General features: G+C 44.7%; 38 pseudogenes; all 38 read left to right on the forward strand.

The window, feature by feature from the left end:
• Positions 1-411: 411 nt before the first annotated feature.
• On the forward strand, positions 412-530 carry LOC140082817 (5S ribosomal RNA; annotated as a pseudogene).
• Positions 531-789: 259 nt separating this feature from the next.
• On the forward strand, positions 790-908 carry LOC140091343 (5S ribosomal RNA; annotated as a pseudogene).
• A 70-nt stretch (positions 909-978) lies between these two features.
• LOC140086748 (5S ribosomal RNA) lies at positions 979-1,097 on the forward strand (annotated as a pseudogene).
• A 448-nt stretch (positions 1,098-1,545) lies between these two features.
• Positions 1,546-1,664, forward strand: LOC140091672 (5S ribosomal RNA; annotated as a pseudogene).
• A 629-nt stretch (positions 1,665-2,293) lies between these two features.
• LOC140091737 (5S ribosomal RNA) lies at positions 2,294-2,412 on the forward strand (annotated as a pseudogene).
• An 826-nt stretch (positions 2,413-3,238) lies between these two features.
• On the forward strand, positions 3,239-3,357 carry LOC140092104 (5S ribosomal RNA; annotated as a pseudogene).
• A 259-nt stretch (positions 3,358-3,616) lies between these two features.
• Positions 3,617-3,735, forward strand: LOC140079444 (5S ribosomal RNA; annotated as a pseudogene).
• Positions 3,736-4,752: 1,017 nt separating this feature from the next.
• LOC140086226 (5S ribosomal RNA) lies at positions 4,753-4,871 on the forward strand (annotated as a pseudogene).
• Positions 4,872-4,941: 70 nt separating this feature from the next.
• Positions 4,942-5,060, forward strand: LOC140098164 (5S ribosomal RNA; annotated as a pseudogene).
• Positions 5,061-5,319: 259 nt separating this feature from the next.
• Positions 5,320-5,438, forward strand: LOC140089403 (5S ribosomal RNA; annotated as a pseudogene).
• A 70-nt stretch (positions 5,439-5,508) lies between these two features.
• LOC140082125 (5S ribosomal RNA) lies at positions 5,509-5,627 on the forward strand (annotated as a pseudogene).
• A 70-nt stretch (positions 5,628-5,697) lies between these two features.
• On the forward strand, positions 5,698-5,816 carry LOC140096347 (5S ribosomal RNA; annotated as a pseudogene).
• Positions 5,817-6,074: 258 nt separating this feature from the next.
• On the forward strand, positions 6,075-6,193 carry LOC140092167 (5S ribosomal RNA; annotated as a pseudogene).
• A 70-nt stretch (positions 6,194-6,263) lies between these two features.
• On the forward strand, positions 6,264-6,382 carry LOC140094285 (5S ribosomal RNA; annotated as a pseudogene).
• A 70-nt stretch (positions 6,383-6,452) lies between these two features.
• Positions 6,453-6,571, forward strand: LOC140091045 (5S ribosomal RNA; annotated as a pseudogene).
• A 258-nt stretch (positions 6,572-6,829) lies between these two features.
• LOC140095853 (5S ribosomal RNA) lies at positions 6,830-6,948 on the forward strand (annotated as a pseudogene).
• Positions 6,949-7,018: 70 nt separating this feature from the next.
• Positions 7,019-7,137, forward strand: LOC140079504 (5S ribosomal RNA; annotated as a pseudogene).
• A 636-nt stretch (positions 7,138-7,773) lies between these two features.
• Positions 7,774-7,892, forward strand: LOC140088398 (5S ribosomal RNA; annotated as a pseudogene).
• Positions 7,893-7,962: 70 nt separating this feature from the next.
• LOC140094171 (5S ribosomal RNA) lies at positions 7,963-8,081 on the forward strand (annotated as a pseudogene).
• A 259-nt stretch (positions 8,082-8,340) lies between these two features.
• Positions 8,341-8,459, forward strand: LOC140085295 (5S ribosomal RNA; annotated as a pseudogene).
• A 251-nt stretch (positions 8,460-8,710) lies between these two features.
• On the forward strand, positions 8,711-8,831 carry LOC140097861 (5S ribosomal RNA; annotated as a pseudogene).
• Positions 8,832-8,901: 70 nt separating this feature from the next.
• Positions 8,902-9,020, forward strand: LOC140097191 (5S ribosomal RNA; annotated as a pseudogene).
• A 259-nt stretch (positions 9,021-9,279) lies between these two features.
• On the forward strand, positions 9,280-9,398 carry LOC140089431 (5S ribosomal RNA; annotated as a pseudogene).
• A 637-nt stretch (positions 9,399-10,035) lies between these two features.
• LOC140081983 (5S ribosomal RNA) lies at positions 10,036-10,154 on the forward strand (annotated as a pseudogene).
• Positions 10,155-10,788: 634 nt separating this feature from the next.
• LOC140089404 (5S ribosomal RNA) lies at positions 10,789-10,907 on the forward strand (annotated as a pseudogene).
• A 69-nt stretch (positions 10,908-10,976) lies between these two features.
• On the forward strand, positions 10,977-11,095 carry LOC140089910 (5S ribosomal RNA; annotated as a pseudogene).
• Positions 11,096-11,165: 70 nt separating this feature from the next.
• Positions 11,166-11,284, forward strand: LOC140098538 (5S ribosomal RNA; annotated as a pseudogene).
• A 258-nt stretch (positions 11,285-11,542) lies between these two features.
• Positions 11,543-11,661, forward strand: LOC140092169 (5S ribosomal RNA; annotated as a pseudogene).
• A 70-nt stretch (positions 11,662-11,731) lies between these two features.
• LOC140094286 (5S ribosomal RNA) lies at positions 11,732-11,850 on the forward strand (annotated as a pseudogene).
• A 258-nt stretch (positions 11,851-12,108) lies between these two features.
• Positions 12,109-12,227, forward strand: LOC140086054 (5S ribosomal RNA; annotated as a pseudogene).
• Positions 12,228-12,297: 70 nt separating this feature from the next.
• Positions 12,298-12,416, forward strand: LOC140089205 (5S ribosomal RNA; annotated as a pseudogene).
• Positions 12,417-12,675: 259 nt separating this feature from the next.
• LOC140079445 (5S ribosomal RNA) lies at positions 12,676-12,794 on the forward strand (annotated as a pseudogene).
• A 70-nt stretch (positions 12,795-12,864) lies between these two features.
• Positions 12,865-12,983, forward strand: LOC140097193 (5S ribosomal RNA; annotated as a pseudogene).
• Positions 12,984-13,242: 259 nt separating this feature from the next.
• On the forward strand, positions 13,243-13,361 carry LOC140089432 (5S ribosomal RNA; annotated as a pseudogene).
• A 637-nt stretch (positions 13,362-13,998) lies between these two features.
• LOC140081984 (5S ribosomal RNA) lies at positions 13,999-14,117 on the forward strand (annotated as a pseudogene).
• Positions 14,118-14,751: 634 nt separating this feature from the next.
• On the forward strand, positions 14,752-14,870 carry LOC140089405 (5S ribosomal RNA; annotated as a pseudogene).
• Positions 14,871-14,939: 69 nt separating this feature from the next.
• LOC140089911 (5S ribosomal RNA) lies at positions 14,940-15,058 on the forward strand (annotated as a pseudogene).
• Positions 15,059-15,128: 70 nt separating this feature from the next.
• LOC140098539 (5S ribosomal RNA) lies at positions 15,129-15,247 on the forward strand (annotated as a pseudogene).
• The last annotated feature ends 132 nt before the right edge of the window (positions 15,248-15,379 follow it).

The following is a 15,379-nucleotide window of genomic DNA, read 5'->3' on the forward strand; positions in this document are numbered from 1 at the left end:
ATAGTAAAAGAAGGTTCAAATTGAACAGCTGCTGTCAACGGCCATTCTAAGCTGAATGTGCCTGCTCTTGTCAGATCGCAGCAGCAATGCAGCTTAAGGCTTGGCAAGTACCAGCATGGGAGACTGGCTTGGAATCCCAAGTTCTGGTGACCTTTTTGAACCTGAAAATTGTGTTAGTTTCTCTATGAGATAGCAAAAGAAGGTTCAAATTGAACAGCTGCTGTCAACGGCCATTCTAAGCTGAATGTGCCTTCTCTTGTCAGATTGCAGCAGCAATGCAGCTTAAGGCTTGGCAAGTACCAGCATGGGAGACTGGCTTGGAATCCCAAGTTCTGGTGACCTTTTTGAACCTGAAAATTGTGTTAGTTTCTATATGAGATAGTAGAAGAAGGTTCAAATTGAACAACTGCTGTCAATGGCCATTCTAAGCTGAATGTGCCTGCTCTCGTCAGATCGCAGCAGCAATGCAGCTTAAGGCTTGGCAAGTACCAGCATGGGAGACTGGCTGGGAATCCCAAGTTCCGTTGACCTTTTTGAACCTGAAAATTGTGTTAGTTTCTCTATGAGATAGTAAAAGAAGGTTCAAATTGAACAGCTGCTGTCAACGGCCATTCTAAGCTGAATGTGCGTGCTCTTGTCAGATCACAGCAGCAATGCAGCTTAAGGCTTGGCAAGTACCAGCATGGGAGACTGGCTTGGAATCCCAAGTTCTGGTGACCTTTTTGAACCTGAAAATTGTGTTAGTTTCTATATGAGATAGTAGAAGAAGGTTAAAATTGAACAACTGCTGTCAATGGCCATTCTAAACTGAATGTGCCTGCTCTCGTCAGATCGCAGCAGCAATGCAGCTTAAGGCTTGGCAAGTACCAGCATGGGAGACTGGCTGGGAATCCCAAGTTCCGTTGACCTTTTTTAACCTGAAAATTGTGTTAGTTTCTCTATGAGATAGCAAAAGAAGGTTCAAATTGAACAGCTGCTGTCAACGGCCATTCTAAGCTGAATGTGCCTGCTCTCGTCAGATCGCAGCAACAATGCAGCTTAAGGCTTGGCAAGTACCAGCACGGGAGACTGGCTGGGAATCCCAAGTTCTGTTGACCTTTTTGAAACTGAAAATTGTGTTAGTTTCTCTATGAGATAGTAAAAGAAGGTTCAAATTGAACAGCTGCTGTCAACGAACATTCTAAGCTGAATGTGCGTGCTCTTGTCAGATCGCAGCAGCGATGCAGCTTAAGGCTTGGCAAGTACCAGCATGGGAGACTGGCTTGGAATCCCAAGTTCTGTTGACCTTTTTGAACCTGAAAATTGTGTTAGTTTCTCTATGAGATAGTAGAAGAAGGTTCAAATTGAACAACTGCTGTCAACGGCCATTCTAAGCTGAATGTGTGTGCTCTTTTCAGATCGCAGCAGCGATGCAGCTTAAGGCTTGGCAAGTACCAGCATGGGAGACTGGCTGGGAATCCCAAGTTCTGTTGACCATTTTTAACCTGAAAATTGTGTTAGTTTCTCTATGAGATAGTAAAAGAAGGTTCAAATTGAGCAGCTGCTGTCAATGGCCATTCTAAGCTGAATGTGCCTGCTCTCGTCAGATCGCAGCAGCAATGCAGCTTAAGGCTTGGCAAGTACCAGCATGGGAGACAGGCTGGGAATCCCAAGTTCCGTTGACCTTTTTGAACCTGAAAATTGTGTTAGTTTCTCTATGAGATAGTAAAAGAAGGTTCAAATTGAACAGCTGCTGTCAACGGCCATTCTAAGCTGAATGTGCGAGCTCTTGTCAGATCGCAGCAGCGATGCAGCTTAAGGCTTGGCAAGTACCAGCATGGGAGACTGGCTGGGAATCCCAAGTTCTGTTGACCTTTTTGAACCTGAAAATTGTGTTAGTTTCTCTATGAGATAGTAAAAGAAGGTTCAAATTGAACAGCTGCTGTCAACGGCCATTCTAAGCTGAATGTGCCTGCTCTCGTCAGATTGCAACAGCTTAAGGCTTGGCAAGTACCAGCATGGGAGACTGGCTGGGAATCCGAAGTTCCGTTGACCTTTTTGAACCTGAATATTGTGTTAGTTTCTCTATGAGATAGTAAAAGAAGGTTCAAATTGAACAACTGTTGTCAACGGCCATTCTAAGCTGAATGTGCGTGCTCTTGTCAGATCGCAGCAGAGATGCAGCTTAAGGCTTGGCAAGTGACAGCATGGGAGACTGGCTGGGAATCCCAAGTTCTGTTGACCTTTTTGAACTTGAAAATTGTGTTAGTTTCTCTATGAGATAGTAAAAGAAGGTTCAAATTGAACAGCTGCTGTCAACGGCCATTCTAAGCTGAATGTGCCTGCTCTCGTCAAATCGCAGCAGCAATGCAGCTTAAGGCTTGGCAAGTACCAGCATGGGAGACTGGCTGGGAATCCCAAGTTCCGTTGACCTTTTTTAACCTGAAAATTGTGTTAGTTTCTCTATGAGATAGTAGAAGAAGGTTCAAATTGAACAACTGCTGTCAACGGCCATTCTAAGCTGAATGTGTGAGCTCTTTTCAGATCGCAGCAGCGATGCAGCTTAAGGCTTGGCAAGTACCAGCATGGGAGACTGGCTGGGAATCCCAAGTTCTGTTGACCTTTTTGAACCTGAAAATTGTGTTAGTTTCTCTATGAGATAGTAAAAGAAGGTTCAAATTGAACAGCTGCTGTAAACGGCTATTCTTAGCTGAATGTGCGTGCTCTTGTCAGATCGCAGCAGCGATGCAGCTTAAGGCTTGGCAAGTACCAGCATGGGAGACTGGCTGGGAATCCCAAGTTCTGATGACCTTTTTGAACTTGAAAATTGTGTTAGTTTCTCTATGAGATAGTAAAAGAAGGTTCAAATTGAACAGCTGCTGTCAACGGCCATTCTAAGCTGAATGTGCGTGCTCTTGTCAGTTCGCAGCAGTGATGCAGCTTAAGGCTTGGCAAGTACCAGCATGGGAGACTGGCTTGGAATCCCAAGTTCTGTTGACCTTTTTGAACCTGAAAATTGTGTTAGTTTCTCTATGAGATAGTAGAAGAAGGTTCAAATTGAACAACTGCTGTCAACGGCCATTCTAAGCTGAATGTGTGTGCTCTTTTCAGATCGCAGCAGCGATGCAGCTTAAGGCTTGGCAAGTACCAGCATGGGAGACTGGCTGGGAATCCCAAGTTCTGTTGACCTTTTTGAACCTGAAAATTGTGTTAGTTTCTCTATGAGATAGTAAAAGAAGGTTCAAATTGAACAGCTGCTGTCAACGGCCATTCTAAGCTGAATGTGCGTGCTCTTGTCAGATCGCAGCAGCGATGCAGCTTAAGGCTTGGCAAGTACCAGCATGGGAGACTGCCTGGGAATCCCAAGTTCTGTTGACCTTTTTGAACTTGAAAATTGTTTTAGCTTCTCTATGAGATAGTAAAAGAAGGTTCAAATTGAACAGCTGCTGTCAACGGCCATTCTAAGCTAAATGTGCGTGCTCTTGTCAGATCGCAGCAGCGATGCAGCTTAAGGCTTGGCAAGTACCAGCATGGGAGACTGGCTTGGAATCCCAAGTTCTGGTGACCTTTTTGAACCTGAAAATTGTGTTAGTTTCTAAATAAGATAGTAAAAGAAGGTTCAAATTGAACAGCTGCTGTCAACGGCCATTCTAAGCTGAATGTGCCTGCTCTCGTCAGATCGCAGCAGCAATGCAGCTTAAGGCTTGGCAAGTACCAGCATGGGAGACTGGCTGGGAATCCCAAGTTCTGTTGACCTTTCTGAAACTGAAAATTGTGTTAGTTTCTCTATGAGATAGTAAAAGAAGGTTCAAATTGAACAGCTGCTGTCAACGGCCATTCTAAGCTGAATGTGCGTGCTCTTGTCAGATCGCAGCAGCGATGCAGCTTAAGGCTTGGCAAGTACCAGCATGGGAGACTGGCTTGGAATCCCAAGTTCTGTTGACCTTTTTGAACCTGAAAATTGTGTTAGTTTCTCTATGAGATAGTAGAAGAAGGTTCAAATTGAACAACTGCTGTCAACGGCCATTCTAAGCTGAATGTGTGTGCTCTTTTCAGATCGCAGCAGCGATGCAGCTTAAGGCTTGGCAAGTACCAGCATGGGAGACTGGCTGGGAATCCCAAGTTCTGTTGACCTTTTTGAACCTGAAAATTGTGTTAGTTTCTCTATGAGATAGTAAAAGAAGGTTCAAATTGAACAGCTGCTGTCAACGGCCATTCTAAGCTGAATGTGCGTGCTCTTGTCAGATCGCAGCAGCGATGCAACTTAAGGCTTGGCAAGTACCAGCATGGGAGACTGGCTGGGAATCCCAAGTTCTGTTGACCTTTTTGAACTTGAAAATTGTGTTAGTTTCTCTATGAGATAGTAAAAGAAGGTTCAAATTGAACAGCCGCTGTCAACGGCCATTCTAAGCAGAAAATATGCGTGCTCTTGTCAGATCGCAGCAGCGATGCAGCTTAAGGCTTGGCAAGTACCAGCATGGGAGACTGGCTGGGAATCCCAAGTTCTGGTGACTTTTTTGAACCTGAAAATTGTGTTAGTTTCTCTATGAGATAGTAGAAGAAGGTTCAAATTGAACAACTGCTGTCAACGGCCATGCTAAGCTGAATGTGTGTGCTCTTGTCAGATCGCAGCAGCGATGCAGCTTAAGGCTTGGCAAGTACCAGCATGGGAGACTGGCTGGGAATCCCAAGTTCTGGTGACCTTTTTGAACCTGAAATTTGTGTTAGTTTCTCTATGAGATAGTAAAAGAAGGTTCAAATTGAACAGCTGCTGTCAATGGCCATTCTAAGCTGAATGTGCCTGCTCTCGTCAGATCGCAGCAGCGATGCAGCTTAAGGCTTGGCAAGTACCAGCATGGGAGACTGGCTGGGAATCCCAAGTTCCGTTGATCTTTTTGAACCTGAAAATTGTGTTAGTTTCTCTATGAGATAGTAAAAGAAGGTTCAAATTGAACAGCTGCTGTCAACGGCCATTCTAAGCTGAATGTGCGTGCTCTTTTCAGATCGCAGCAGTGATGCAGCTTAAGGCTTGGCAAGTACCAGCATGGGAGACTGGCTGGGAATCCCAAGTTCTGTTGACCTTTTTGAACCTGAAAATTGTGTTAGTTTCTCTATGAGATAGTAAAAGAAGGTTCAAATTGAACAGCTGCTGTCAAAGGCAATTCTAAGCTGAATGTGCGTGCTCTTGTCAGATCGCAGCAGCAATGCAGCTTAAGGCTTGGCAAGTACCAGCATGGGAGACTGGCTGGGAATCCCAAGTTCCGTTGACCTTTTTGAACCTGAAAATTGTGTTAGTTTCTCTATGAGATAGCAAAAGAAGGTTCAAATTGAACAGCTGCTGTCAACGGCCATTCTAAGCTGAATGTGCCTGCTCTCGTCAGATCGCAGCAGCAATGCAGCTTAAGGCTTGGCAAGTACCAGCATGGGAGACTGGCTGGGAATCCCAAGTTCTGTTAACCTTTTTTAACCTGAAAATTGTGTTAGTTTCTCTATGAGATAGTAAAAGAAGGTTCAAATTGAACAGCTGCTGTCAACGGCCATTCTAAGCTGAATGTGCCTGCTCTCGTCAGATCGCAGCAGCAATGCAGCTTAAGGCTTGGCAAGTACCAGCATGGGAGACTGGCTGGGAATCCCAAGTTCCGTTGACATTTTTGAACCTGAAAATTGTGTTAGTTTCTCTATGAGATAGCAAAAGAAGGTTCAAATTGAACAGCTGCTGTCAACGGCCATTCTAAGCTGAATGTGCCTGCTCTCGTCAGATCGCAGCAGCAATTCAGCGTAAGGCTTGGCAAGTACCAGCATGGGAGACTGGCTGGGAATTCCAAGTTCTGTTGACCTTTTTGAACCTGAAAATGTGTTAATTTCTCTATGAGATAGCAAAAGAAGGTTCAAATTGAACAGCTGCTGTCAACTGCCATTCTAAGCTGAATGTGCGTGCTCTTGTCAGATTGCAGCAGCGATTCAGCTTAAGGCTTGGCAAGTACCAGCAATGGAAATTGGCTGGGAATCCCAAGTTCTGGTGACCTTTTTGAACCTGAAAATTGTGTTAGTTTCTCTATGAGATAGTAGAAGAAGGTTCAAATTGAACAGCTGCAGTCAACTGCCATTCTAAGCTGAATGTGCCTGCTCTCGTCAGATCGCAGCAGCAATGCAGCTTAAGGCTTGGCAAGTACCAGCATGGGAGACTGGCTGGGAATCCCAAGTTCCGTTGACCTTTTTGAACCTGAAAATTGTTTTAGTTTCTCTATGAGATAGTAAAAGAAGGTTCAAATTGGACAGCTGCTGTCAACGGCCATTCTAAGCTGAATGTGCCTGCTCTCGTCAGATCGCAGCAGCAATGCAGCTTAAGGCTTGGCAAGTACCAGCATGGGAGACTGGGTAGGAATCCCAAGATCCGTTGACCTTTTTGAACCTTAAAATTGAGTTATTTTCTCTATGAGATAGTAAAAGAAGGTTCAAATTGAACAGCTGCTGTCAACGGCCATTCTAAGCTGAATGTGCCTGCTCTTGTCAGATCGCAGCAGCAATGCAGCTTAAGGCTTGGCAAGTACCAGCATGGGAGACTGGCTGGGAATCCCAAGTTCTGTTGACCTTTTTGAACCTGAAAATGTGTTAGTTTCTCTATGAGATAGTAGAAGAAGGTTCAAATTGAACAACTGCTGTCAACGGCCATTCTAAGCTGAATGTGTGTGCTCTTTTCAGATCGCAGCAGCGATGCAGCTTAAGGCTTGGCAAGTACCAGCATGGGAGACTGGCTGGGAATCCCAAGTTCTGTTGACCTTTTTGAACCTGAAAATTGTGTTAGTTTCTCTATGAGATAGTAAAAGAAGGTTCAAATTGAACAGCTGCTGTCAACGGCAATTCTAAGCTGAATGTGCCTGCTCTCGTCAGATTACAGCAGCAATGCAGCTTAAGGCTTGGTAAGTACCAGCATGGGAGACTGTCTGGGAATCCCAAGTTCCGTTGACCTTTTTGAACCTGAAAATTGTGTTAGTTTCTCTATGAGATAGTAAAAGAAGGTTCAAATTGAACAGCTGCTGTCAACGGCCATTCTAAGCTGAATGTGCCTGCTCTCGTCAGAACGCAGCAGCAATGCAGCTTAAGGCTTGGCAAGTACCAGCATGGGAGACTGGCTGGGAATCCCAAGTTCTGTTGACCGTTTTGAACCTGAAAATTTGTTAGTTTCTCTATGAGATAGTAAAAGAAGGTTCAAATTGAACAGCTGCTGTCAACGGCCATTCTAAGCTGAATGTGCGTGCTCTTGTCAGATTGCAGCAGCAATGCAGCGTAAGGCTTGGCAAGTACCAGCATGGGAGACTGGCTTGGAATCCCAAGTTCTGGTGACCTTTTTGAACCTGAAAATTGTGTTAGTTTCTATATAAGATAGTAGAAGAAGGTTCAAATTGAACAACTGCTGTCAATGGCCATTCTAAGCTGAATGTGCCTGCTCTCGCTCGATCGCAGCAGCAATGCAGCTTAAAGCTTGGCAAGTACCAGCATGGGAGACTGGCTGGGAATCCCAAGTTCCGTTGCCCTTTTTGAACCTGAAAATTGTGTTAGTTTCTCTATGAGATAGTAAAAGAAGGTTCAAATTGAACAGCTGCTGTCAACGGCCATTCTAAGCTGAATGTGCGTGCTCTTGTCAGATCGCAGCAGCGATGCAGCTTAAGGCTTGGCAAGTACCAGCATGGGAGACTGGCTTGGAATCCCAAGTTCTGGTGACCTTTTTGAACCTGAAAATTGTGTTAGTTTCTATATGAGATAGTAGAAGAAGGTTCAAATTGAACAACTGCTGTCAATGGCCATTCTAAGCTTAACGTGCCTGCTCTCGTCAGATCGCAGCAGCAATGCAGCTTAAGGCTTGGCAAGTACCAGCATGGGAGACTGGCTGGGAATCCCAAGTTCCGTTGACCTTTTTTAACCTGAAAATTGTGTTCGTTTCTCTATGAGATAGCAAAAGAAGGTTCAAATTGAACAGCTGCTGTCAACGGCCATTCTAAGCTGAATGTGCCTGCTCTCGTCAGATCGCAGCAGCAATGCAGCTTAAGGCTTGGCAAGTACCAGCATGGGAGACTGGCTGGGAATCCCAAGTTCCGTTGACCTTTTTGAACCTGAAAATTGTGTTAGTTTCTCTATGAGATAGTAAAAGAAGGTTCAAATTGAACAGCTGCTGTCAACGGCCATTCTAAGCTGAATGTGCGTGCTCTTGTCAGATCGCAGCAGCGATGCAGCTTAAGGCTTGGCAAGTACCAGCATGGGAGACTGGCTGGGAATCCCAAGTTCCGTTTACCTTTTTGAACCTGAAAATTGTGTTAGTTTCTATATGAGATAGTAGAAGAAGGTTCAAATTGAACAACTGTTTTCAATGGCCATTCTAAGCTGAATGTGCCTGCTCTCATCAGATCGCAGCAGCAATGCAGCTTAAGGCTTGGCAAGTACCAGCATGGGAGACTGGCTGGGAATCCCAAGTTCCGTTGACCTTTTTGAACCTGAAAATTGTGTTAGTTTCTCTATGAGATAGTAAAAGAAGGTTCAAATTGAACAGCTGCTGTCAACGGCCATTCTAAGCTGAATGTGCGTGCTCTTGTCAGATCGCAGCAGCTTAAGGCTTGGCAAGTACCAGCATGGGAGACTGGCTTGGAATCCCAAGTTCTGGTGACCTTTTTGAACCTGAAAATTGTGTTAGTTTCTATATGAGATAGCAAAAGAAGGTTCAAATTGAACAGCTGCTGTCAACGGCCATTCTAAGCTGAATGTGCCTGCTCTCGTCAGAACTCGCAGCAGCAATGCAGCTTAAGGCTTGGCAAGTACCAGCATGGGAGACTGGCTGGGAATCCCAAGTTCTGTTGACCTTTTTGAACCTGAAAATTGTGTTAGTTTCTCTATGAGATAGTAAAAGAAGGTTCAAATTGAACAGCTGCTGTCAACGGCCATTCTAAGCTGAATGTGCGTGCTCTTGTCAGATCGCAGCAGCGATGCAGCTTAAGGCTTGGCAAGTACCAGCATGGGAGACTGGCTGGGAATCCCAAGTTCTGTTGACCTTTTTGAACTTGAAAATTGTTTTAGTTTCTCTATGAGATAGTAAAAGAAGGTTCAATTTGAAATGCTGCTGTCAACGGCCATTCTAAGCTGAATGTGCCTCCTCTCGTCAGATCGCAGCAGCAATGCAGATTAAGGCTTGGCAAGTACCAGCATGGGAGACTGGCTGGGAATCCCAAGTTCCGTTGACCTTTTTTAACCTGAAAATTGTGTTAGTTTCTCTATGAGATAGCAAAAGAAGGTTCAAATTGAACAGCTGCTGTCAACGGCCATTCTAAGCTGAATGTGCCTGCTCTTGTCAGATCGCAGCAGCAATGCAGCTTAAGGCTTGGCAAGTACCAGCATGGGAGACTGGCTGGGAATTCCAAGTTCTGTTGACCTTTTTGAAACTGAAAATTGTGTTAGTTTCTCTATGAGATCGTAAAAGAAGGTTCAAATTGAACAGCTGCTGTCAATGGCCATTCTAAGCTGAATGTGCGTGCTCTTGTCAGATCGCAGCAGCGATGCAGCTTAAGGCTTGGCAAGTACCAGCATGGGATACTTGCTTGGAATCCCAAGTTCTGTTGACCTTTTTGAACTTGAAAATTGTGTTAGTTTCTCTATGAGATAGTAAAAGAAGGTTCAAATTGAACAACTGCTGTCAACGGCCATTCTAAGCTGAATGTGTGAGCTCTTTTCAAATCGCAGCAGCGATGCAGCTTAAGGCTTGGCAAGTACCAGCATGGGAGACTGGCTGGGAAACCCAAGTTCTGGTGACTTTTTTGAACCTGAAAATTGTGTTAGTTTCTCTATGAGATAGTAGAAGAAGGTTCAAATTGAACAACTGCTGTCAACGGCCATGCTAAGCTTAATGTGTGTGCTCTTGTCAGATCGCAGCAGCGATGCAGCTTAAGGCTTGGCAAGTACCAGCATGGGAGACTGGCTGGGAATCCCAAGTTCTGTTGACCTTTTTGAACCTGAAATTTGTGTTAGTTTCTCTATGAGATAGTAAAAGAAGGTTCAAATTGAACAGCTGCTGTCAATGGCCATTCTAAGCTGAATGTGCCTGCTCTCGTCAGATCGCAGCAGCGATGCAGCTTAAGGCTTGGCAAGTACCAGCATGGGAGACTGGCTGGGAATCCCAAGTTCCGTTGACCTTTTTGAACCTGAAAATTGTGTTAGTTTCTCTATGAGATAGTAAAAGAAGGTTCAAATTGAAAAGCTGCTGTCAACGGCCATTCTAAGCTGAATGTGCGTGCTCTTGTCAGATCGCAGCAGCGATGCAGCTTAAGGCTTGGCAAGTACCAGCATGGGAGACTGGCTGGGAATCCCAAGTTCTGGTGACCTTTTTGAACCTGAAAATTGTGTTAGTTTCTCTATGAGATAGTAGAAGAAGGTTCAAATTGAACTGCTGTCAACGGCCATTCTAAGCTGAATGTGTGTGCTCTTTTAAGATCGCAGCAGTGATGCAGCTTAAGGCTTGGAAAGTACCAGCATGGGAGACTGGCTGGGAATCCCAAGTTCTGTTGACCTTTTTGAACCTGAAAATTGTGTTAGTTTCTCTATGAGATAGTAAAAGAAGGTTCAAATTGAACAGCTGCTGTCAAAGGCAATTCTAAGCTGAATGTGCGTGCTCTTGTCAGATCGCAGCAGCAATGCAGCTTAAGGCTTGGCAAGTACCAGCATGGGAGACTGGCTGGGAATCCCAAGTTCCGTTGACCTTTTTGAACCTGAAAATTGTGTTAGTTTCTCTATGAGATAGCAAAAGAAGGTTCAAATTGAACAGCTGCTGTCAACGGCCATTCTAAGCTGAATGTGCCTGCTCTCGTCAGATCGCAGCAGCAATGCAGCTTAAGGCTTGGCAAGTACCAGCATGGGAGACTGGCTGGGAATCCCAAGTTCTGTTAACCTTTTTGAACCTGAAAATGTGTTAGTTTCTCTATGAGTTAGTAAAAGAAGGTTCAAATTGAACAGCTGCTGTCAACGGCCATTCTAAGCTGAATGTGCCTGCTCTCGTCAGATCACAGCAGCAATGCAGCTTAAGGCTTGGCAAGTACCAGCATGGGAGACTGGCTGGGAATCCCAAGTTCCGTTGACTTTTTTGAACCTGAAAATTGTGTTAGTTTCTCTATGAGATAGCAAAAGAAGGTTCAAATTGAACAGCTGCTGTCAACGGCCATTCTAAGCTGAATGTGCCTGCTCTCGTCAGATCGCAGCAGCAATGCAGCGTAAGCCTTGGCAAGTACCAGCATGGGAGACTGGCTGGGAATTCCAAGTTCTGTTGACCTTTTTGAACCTGAAAATGTGTTAATTTCTCTATGAGATAGCAAAAGAAGGTTCAAATTGAACAGCTGCTGTCAACTGCCATTCTAAGCTGAATGTGCGTGCTCTTGTCAGATTGCAGCAGCGATTCAGCTTAAGGCTTGGCAAGTACCAGCAAGGGAAACTGGCTGGGAATCCCAAGTTCTGGTGACCTTTTTGAACCTGAAAATTGTGTTAGTTTCTCTATGAGATAGTAGAAGAAGGTTCAAATTGAACAGCTGCAGTCAACTGCCATTCTAAGCTGAATGTGCCTGCTCTCGTCAGATCGCAGCAGCAATGCAGCTTAAGGCTTGGCAAGTACCAGCATGGGAGACTGGCTGGGAATCCCAAGTTCCGTTGACCTTTTTGAACCTGAAAATTGTTTTAGTTTCTCTATGAGATAGTAAAAGAAGGTTCAAATTGAACAGCTGCTGTCAACGGCCATTCTAAGCTGAATGTGCCTGCTCTCGTCAGATCGCAGCAGCAATGCAGCTTAAGGCTTGGCAAGTACCAGCATGGGAGACTGGGTAGGAATCCCAAGATCCGTTGACCTTTTTGAACCTTAAAATTGAGTTATTTTCTCTATGAGATAGTAAAAGAAGGTTCAAATTGAACAGCTGCTTTCAACGGCCATTCTAAGCTGAATGTGCCTGCTCTTGTCATATCGCAGCAGCAATGCAGCTTAAGGCTTGGCAAGTACCAGCATGGGAGACTGGCTGGGAATCCCAAGTTCAGTTGACCTTTTTGATCCTGAAAATGTGTTAGTTTCTCTATGAGATAGTAAAAGAAGGTTCAAATTGAACAGCTGCTGTCAACGGCCATTCTAAGCTGAATGTGCCTGCTCTCGTCAGATCGCAGCAGCAATGCAGCTTAAGGCTTGGCAAGTACCAGCATGGGAGACTGGCTGGGAATCCCAAGTTCCGTTTACCTTTTTGAACCTGAAAATTGTGTTAGTTTCTATATGAGATAGTAGAAGAAGGTTCAAATTGAACAACTGTTTTCAATGGCCATTCTAAGCTGAATGTGCCTGCTCTCGTCAGATCGCAGCAGCAATGCAGCTTAAGGCTTGGCAAGTACCAGCATGGGAGACTGGCTGGGAATCCCAAGTTCCGTTGACCTTTTTGAACCTGAAAATTGTGTTAGTTTCTCTATGAGATAGTAAAAGAAGGTTCAAATTGAACAGCTGCTGTCAACGGCCATTCTAAGCTGAATGTGCGTGCTCTTGTCAGATCGCAGCAGCGATGCAGCTTAAGGCTTGGCAAGTACCAGCATGGGAGACTGGCTTGGAATCCCAAGTTCTGGTGACCTTTTTGAACCTGAAAATTGTGTTAGTTTCTATATGAGATAGCAAAAGAAGGTTCAAATTGAACAGCTGCTGTCAACGGCCATTCTAAGCTGAATGTGCCTGCTCTCGTCAGATCGCAGCAGCAATGCAGCTTAAGGCTTGGCAAGTACCAGCATGGGAGACTGGCTGGGAATCCCAAGTTCTGTTGACCTTTTTGAACCTGAAAATTGTGTTAGTTTCTCTATGAGATAGTAAAAGAAGGTTCAAATTGAACAGCTGCTGTCAACGGCCATTCTAAGCTGAATGTGCGTGCTCTTGTCAGATCGCAGCAGCGATGCAGCTTAAGGCTTGGCAAGTACCAGCATGGGAGACTGGCTGGGAATCCCAAGTTCTGTTGACCTTTTTGAACTTGAAAATTGTTTTAGTTTCTCTATGAGATAGTAAAAGAAGGTTCAATTTGAAATGCTGCTGTCAACGGCCATTCTAAGCTGAATGTGCCTCCTCTCGTCAGATCGCAGCAGCAATGCAGATTAAGGCTTGGCAAGTACCAGCATGGGAGACTGGCTGGGAATCCCAAGTTCCGTTGACCTTTTTTAACCTGAAAATTGTGTTAGTTTCTCTATGAGATAGCAAAAGAAGGTTCAAATTGAACAGCTGCTGTCAACGGCCATTCTAAGCTGAATGTGCCTGCTCTTGTCAGATCGCAGCAGCAATGCAGCTTAAGGCTTGGCAAGTACCAGCATGGGAGACTGGCTGGGAATTCCAAGTTCTGTTGACCTTTTTGAAACTGAAAATTGTGTTAGTTTCTCTATGAGATCGTAAAAGAAGGTTCAAATTGAACAGCTGCTGTCAATGGCCATTCTAAGCTGAATGTGCGTGCTCTTGTCAGATCGCAGCAGCGATGCAGCTTAAGGCTTGGCAAGTACCAGCATGGGAGACTTGCTTGGAATCCCAAGTTCTGTTGACCTTTTTGAACTTGAAAATTGTGTTAGTTTCTCTATGAGATAGTAAAAGAAGGTTCAAATTGAACAACTGCTGTCAACGGCCATTCTAAGCTGAATGTGTGAGCTCTTTTCAAATCGCAGCAGCGATGCAGCTTAAGGCTTGGCAAGTACCAGCATGGGAGACTGGCTGGGAAACCCAAGTTCTGGTGACTTTTTTGAACCTGAAAATTGTGTTAGTTTCTCTATGAGATAGTAGAAGAAGGTTCAAATTGAACAACTGCTGTCAACGGCCATGCTAAGCTTAATGTGTGTGCTCTTGTCAGATCGCAGCAGCGATGCAGCTTAAGGCTTGGCAAGTACCAGCATGGGAGACTGGCTGGGAATCCCAATTTCTGTTGACCTTTTTGAACCTGAAATTTGTGTTAGTTTCTCTATGAGATAGTAAAAGAAGGTTCAAATTGAACAGCTGCTGTCAATGGCCATTCTAAGCTGAATGTGCCTGCTCTCGTCAGATCGCAGCAGCGATGCAGCTTAAGGCTTGGCAAGTACCAGCATGGGAGACTGGCTGGGAATCCCAAGTTCCGTTGACCTTTTTGAACCTGAAAATTGTGTTAGTTTCTCTATGAGATAGTAAAAGAAGGTTCAAATTGAAAAGCTGCTGTCAACGGCCATTCTAAGCTGAATGTGCGTGCTCTTGTCAGATCGCAGCAGCGATGCAGCTTAAGGCTTGGCAAGTACCAGCATGGGAGACTGGCTGGGAATCCCAAGTTCTGGTGACCTTTTTGAACCTGAAAATTGTGTTAGTTTCTCTATGAGATAGTAGAAGAAGGTTCAAATTGAACTGCTGTCAACGGCCATTCTAAGCTGAATGTGTGTGCTCTTTTAAGATCGCAGCAGTGATGCAGCTTAAGGCTTGGAAAGTACCAGCATGGGAGACTGGCTGGGAATCCCAAGTTCTGTTGACCTTTTTGAACCTGAAAATTGTGTTAGTTTCTCTATGAGATAGTAAAAGAAGGTTCAAATTGAACAGCTGCTGTCAAAAGCAATTCTAAGCTGAATGTGCGTGCTCTTGTCAGATCGCAGCAGCAATGCAGCTTAAGGCTTGGCAAGTACCAGCATGGGAGACTGGCTGGGAATCCCAAGTTCCGTTGACCTTTTTGAACCTGAAAATTGTGTTAGTTTCTCTATGAGATAGCAAAAGAAGGTTCAAATTGAACAGCTGCTGTCAACGGCCATTCTAAGCTGAATGTGCCTGCTCTCGTCAGATCGCAGCAGCAATGCAGCTTAAGGCTTGGCAAGTACCAGCATGGGAGACTGGCTGGGAATCCCAAGTTCTGTTAACCTTTTTGAACCTGAAAATGTGTTAGTTTCTCTATGAGTTAGTAAAAGAAGGTTCAAATTGAACAGCTGCTGTCAACGGCCATTCTAAGCTGAATGTGCCTGCTCTCGTCAGATCACAGCAGCAATGCAGCTTAAGGCTTGGCAAGTACCAGCATGGGAGACTGGCTGGGAATCCCAAGTTCCGTTGACTTTTTTGAACCTGAAAATTGTGTTAGTTTCTCTATGAGATAGCAAAAGAAGGTTCAAATTGAACAGCTGCTGTCAACGGCCATTCTAAGCTGAATGTGCCTGCTCTCGTCAGATCGCAGCAGCAATGCAGCGTAAGCCTTGGCAAGTACCAGCATGGGAGACTGGCTGGGAATTCCAAGTTCTGTTGACCTTTTTGAACCTGAAAATGTGTTAATTTCTCTATGAGATAGCAAAAGAAGGTTCAAATTGAACAGCTGCTGTCAACTGCCATTCTAAGCTGAATGTGCGTGCTCTTGTCAGATTGCAGCAGCGATTCAGCTTA

The sequence above is a fragment of the Engystomops pustulosus genome, chromosome 9, assembly GCF_040894005.1.
Source record: "Engystomops pustulosus chromosome 9, aEngPut4.maternal, whole genome shotgun sequence".
Classification (NCBI taxonomy): Eukaryota; Metazoa; Chordata; class Amphibia; order Anura; family Leptodactylidae; genus Engystomops; species Engystomops pustulosus.